Below are 5,470 nucleotides of genomic sequence, written 5' to 3' on the forward strand. Positions count from 1 at the left end.
ATCAATCCTCCGCATTCCCACTAAAGCACTTAAGGGGGCATTTCCGCACTAAGATATAGAATGTTAAAAGCACGCATAGACGCACTAATGCTAAGGGCTGGTGCGCATAGCTCTTTCTACTGTGGAATTCTAGTCCGTTGTACCTAACCTCTATTCACATCGCAAATAGCGGATAAGGCGCATCTGATCTTTCTTCTTCAGTGCCAGGCATAAAAGGAAAAGAGCTAGCAATAAGAGCAAAATCTTGGAGCTAGAGCATACGTTGAGCCAGCTTTGCCAGATCGGACCGCGTTCGTCTTAGAGCACAAGTCAAACTCATCACTAGGTAACGAACGAGTCGAAACAGATGGTGATCAGAGATGGACAACTAGTCAAGCTCTAGCTGATGGAGCAAGGGCTGTTGTTTCAAGTCCAACAAAGTCTTAAGAATAATATAGGGCTGGATAGAGGTTGCCAACCGTTAGTACCCGACTAACTAAAAAAAAAGCTTGTTGCCCGCTCTAAACTAAAGTAAGTAAACTACCTTTGAAAGATCCACGGGACCACCTACCACTAGTTCGAGAATTCTTTCTTTGATAAGCAATGGAAATTAAAAAGGGAAGATGGAAGGAATAACTATCTTTGCTCTTGCGCTTGTACCTCCTTCTCTCCTATCCGACACCGTTAATGCCGCATCAAAGATCCCCTCACGAGATGGGATGAAGTCCCACAAGGGTCAGAAGGTAATCGACAACAAGGCAAGGTAAGCGCATTCGAGAGCAGCTCCTGTAGGACTCCCAAAATAAAGAGTATCCTCAATCACAGAGGATTTGATAGCACTTGCAAGAGACTGGATGAATGACAGGAACAAAGGCACACTGAACCTCCAAAGCGGGTTGGTACTGGACAACTAGGACATCTAATGCACTGATAGCAAGCATTCCATCTAAACTCTGAACTTTCTAACATATTACCCCTTGACTAAGACTCTTTACTCCTTCGAATCACTGAACTCAACTAGACCGTTAAATAAAAGGTTCCTACATTCCCAGCTCTACCAGGAATGGTTTGCCTACCCCTTTGCAGGCCTCCCTGCCCATCTGCTTCGGCTATTGGTCTAGAAATGGCTGCAAGAGACTGCTCTGTGAGCCTAAGAACATCGGCTATCTTCTGTACAGGACTAGTACGAACTTGAACTGGGAACATAAAATGTACTAGCTATAACAAACAGGTGTGGAGCGAGCTCTTAATTCCATAACAGACCTTTGTCTTTGTCACTCTCCGTTACTTGGAAAAGTAAGCTCATTTGCCTTCTTATCTACATCTAGAAGCCTGGACTCCAACCCATCGCTTTACGCTCTCTCTCTTCTATTCGAAATAACCTCCTATTTTTGGAATATTCCTGGGGCAAGAAGGTTTCTAATCTGTAACCACTAGCTACGCACCCATTGCTTCCTAGCTGCTCTATTACTAGGTAAGTAAACACCTCAACGACTATCTTGTCTTCTAATACTACAATACAATCATACTATTTATCAACCATTAGAGTTCAGTAAACTTCTTCTCGCTTTACGCCCTCGGATCACAGCCTTGACTACACGTAAACCGAATGGCTTTGAGAACCGTCCTTGGTCACTTCCTAGCTACTAGCCTTCTTACTCGTTCGACGAGCCTTTATTTTTATTTTTGGGATCACAGATGTGGCATTGATTCCCCTATTTGTATTTGATCAAGTTTCATCGTCCTTCTTATAAAGAGCCTAGCAAGAACCGATTCAGATTCAATTGTTCGAGGAAGAGGTATATTGGCATCTTCACTAGTTGCCTTTCAACAGTTCCTTCTCTGCTCGCACCTTCCCTTCAGTCTAATTGGCCTAATTGCCTTTTGAATCTTTTCTGCTCCTATTGATGTAGGAGGCATAAGCGCAACTATTTCATATGCTGCAAAGTAAGTCTTACTAGGATTTGTTGACCCGAAACTGGAATTTGTCTTTCCTAGGATGAGAAACTTTGTCTTGAAAGGGATGGAGCTTTCGCTGTGCATCAATAAGAAGGAAGAGCGGGATGCGGCATTACTAGTACCAACTGGAACGGAATGGGATGACTGAGAATACAACATTCCCCTTTGTTCTTCTTCTGGTCCGTAAAAAAAGCTAGAATGTAGAGTGGAAGGAAGGAAAGTGACTTCGTTTAGGTGCATAGCAAGGTAGTCTAATAGAGCTGGTAAACTAAGGTAATAGCAGGCATTCCAAAAGCAGAATTGAAACCCTTGGAGAAGGGTGGTTGGGTGCTTTAAATAAGAAGATTAAAAAAATGCGTATGTAAAAATTATATGGTGTTTTGTCTTCTCGATCGATATTGGGTTAGCGAGGAAACAACAATGGATGTTCCTACGTACCACATTAATTCAATCACATAGTTAGTTGGACAAATGAACAGGGGAATGCTCACCAGTTCCTTCTTTCCCGATTTTGTCTTTACAGACGAGTTACACCGGCCAACAAGGAGGTATTTTGGGCTTATCGGATGCACTTCACTAGCAAGAGGGTCAACTGAACACCAAACTGATCTGATTCAGTTTTCGCATCCTGTTTACATGCAATTTGGTGGGTCAAGTTCTTCATCCCTCTCCTTTCAGTCGAGTCACTTCGTCCCTTTCAGGTGCAGATGAATATGCTATTTAGCTTGGGACTAGGGCTTATGATCCTTCTCTTAACGGTAGAACAAAAATAAGAAAGGAGCTCTCCTAACCTAAGCAAGCCGCGGAGTCACAGACCATTGCTTTAAAGACGGGATCGAATATTTCTTTCTCTTGGACGAGCATAAGGCTCTAAGCCCTTTGTTTACGACCTCCTAACAAGATAGCACCGATACGATCTCCCGCTGTGAAGTAGGAGGTTTTCACCGATAGAGCGCAATTAGACCACAACTGAAAGAGAAGGACTTTCCACGGTACATTCTGTACAGATCTTTCGCCCTTAGCTATTAGATTAGGCACAAATAGTCTATGTAGACCACTGGCCTAGCAAAAACAGGTTTCATTGCGTCTTGAGCCTTGAGAGGGCTTGAGTTTACGTGGCATCTTCAGCGTCTGCAATCACTGTTTACTATTTCGATGCTAATACTACTACTGAATTGAATATGATAATATAGTCAAACAAAGGGGGCTTCAAGACTTCCTTCTTCTTACTACTCGCTCCAAGTATTCCACTCGTTGTATCGGGAACACCAAATGTTGAGATTGAATCTTTCGCTAATGGGTCGTAGCTTAGTCTATTCAACCCATTCCTGAAGTAGATGGCACCGTTCAGGAACGCTAAGAAGGTCATAGCCAGCCATACCAACCCTAGAAAAAGGTATTGGTCTTGAAATAGGGATATTCATAGCTGTTGGTGTCATGTAGAATCCCGAGAGAAAGAGAGGGAAGGATAACAGGTTTGGCTATAAAAGGAGGGGGTCGTTTTTCCCTTTGAATAAAATAGGGCTATCCTATCATCCGCCTTCCTCAGATGAGACCTCCTCCCTAATGTGCCAGATAGCTACTTTTGCCCCCTTTAAGCTGAAGCATAAGATTTTCGGATTTGCGCCCAGCGTGTGATCACAGCCGGTACCACATTTCTCTTTGCTAGGGGAGAGAGCCCCGTGTAAGGGAGAACAGGAAAGCCTACCCCTCGAAATCCTTCTTCCTCCGTCCGAGTCGTAGTAGGAAGCTACTTTCTCTCTTCGAGTATTATTATTAGATATGTAATAACACTTGTCGAGCCGATCAAGCTATCAAATTTTTGCAGCACACCTTCGCGCAGGTCGAGGCCTTATATCGAGTCGGTCGAGTTGAAGCGGCGCATTCCCGCAATTTAGGTGAAGCATGAATGTAATGATGAACTCATTCGACATCAGGAACAGCTGGAAGGGCTCTCGAGTGAGAAAGCAATATTTCATTAAAAAGTGAATGGCCCGGAGCGCACGGGTTTATGTTATGAAACATTGACTTGCAGAAACTCCCTCTTTTTCTGTGCAGGTCTAAGTCTATCTCTTTGCATTTGAGCGTACTAGCCCCTTTACTAATACTAATGAATGAATGGGTCGAGCTCTTCCTTAATGGAAAGGATTGCACAGGTAAGTCCTAGAATGAGAGGCTAAAGTGTTGGCCAGTCTGTCTTGTCTCGAATACTTAGGAAAAGTAACTGCATTGTGGTGGAGACGACGCCACACCAAGATGGAGAGAGATTTTTGCTTAGAAAGGTAATAAAGATAGGAGGTAGCAGTTCTTCCGTGATCAATCTCGTTCCTTTCGCTTTGTTTAAGCGACTACGTACCTTAAATTGTTCTTACTCGTTTCGTTTAGGTCAACTCATCACGTCAATCCGTATCTAATAGACGCGCCAAAGCTTCACTCCAGGTCGAACTCACTTCCATTTACAATTCCCTAATTCCACTTTTATGGGAGTTTACGCCCTTTCTCGACCCTATCGAGCTCTTCCCGAACCTTCGCCTCTCCTCAACGAAGTCATTAAAGTTGGGCAACTCGTATTCGCTAACTAACTTAGGGAACTTAGACACGTCACCCCACTGTGAATCTATCTTTCTTTATCGCGCTTTTGATCCTCTCGATGGGAGAATGAAACCATTAGTGGAAAGATTTGTTGTTCGTTCTGCTGGGGGCGATGAAACCAATATAGTATCGTTAATCCCCCTGGCCTGCCTTTCGAATGAAACCGTTATGAAATATTTGGCCTGGGTCTTGGGTCCAACAGCCGGATCGATTACAAGTCATCTCCTAGCCTTCTTTCCTTGTTTTGTTGCACTCATTCACTCCGAAATTCCATGCCCTAAAGTAAAGGGTAGGAGAGAGGGCAAAAGAAGGAAAGTTGCTTGCCCAAAGGGGAAAGAAGAGGGGCTTTTCTTTGCTAGCCTTTTCATCAAGAGATACGGTCGTTGTTGTCTCTATGCCTTTTTGCCTATCTTACTCTTTCTCAAGGGACAAATGCCGACAATGCTATCATTAACATCTGATCTTTTTTTTCTTCTCGAGAAAAGCCCAAGAATTCCGGCTCGAAACATGACTCCTGCTTTTGTTAAAAAGTCCATACTTAACTTCATTTCATGTCCGAATTCGTCATTGTCTTACCTGCTTTCCTGCAGCCTACTTAAGCTCGGAGGAGAATGCTTGCTGTCAGCTTCTATTCTCTATTCCTATCCGAGTCTATCATTCAGAGAGAACCTACCCCTTCCACGGTACCCGCTTTCAAACAAACTTATACTAATGAAAATGAAGTAAATATGTCAATCTTGATCTCGCCTAACTCAGTGTACTCTTGAGCCTTTCACAAAGGGAATTCATGCAGGCAGTTCATGGATAGTATAAACATTAGGCTCCGGTTTGCCCTGCCTTTGTCTAATTCCAAAGAGTTTAAAGTAGATTTCAGACTTCAATAAGTTTCCCTCAATGAAAGCGGGGATTTCTGCCTAGCAGTAGGTGTCAGGTGAAGGGA

This window comes from Solanum stenotomum, chromosome 7, assembly GCF_019186545.1.
Source record: "Solanum stenotomum isolate F172 chromosome 7, ASM1918654v1, whole genome shotgun sequence".
Classification (NCBI taxonomy): domain Eukaryota; kingdom Viridiplantae; phylum Streptophyta; class Magnoliopsida; order Solanales; family Solanaceae; genus Solanum; species Solanum stenotomum.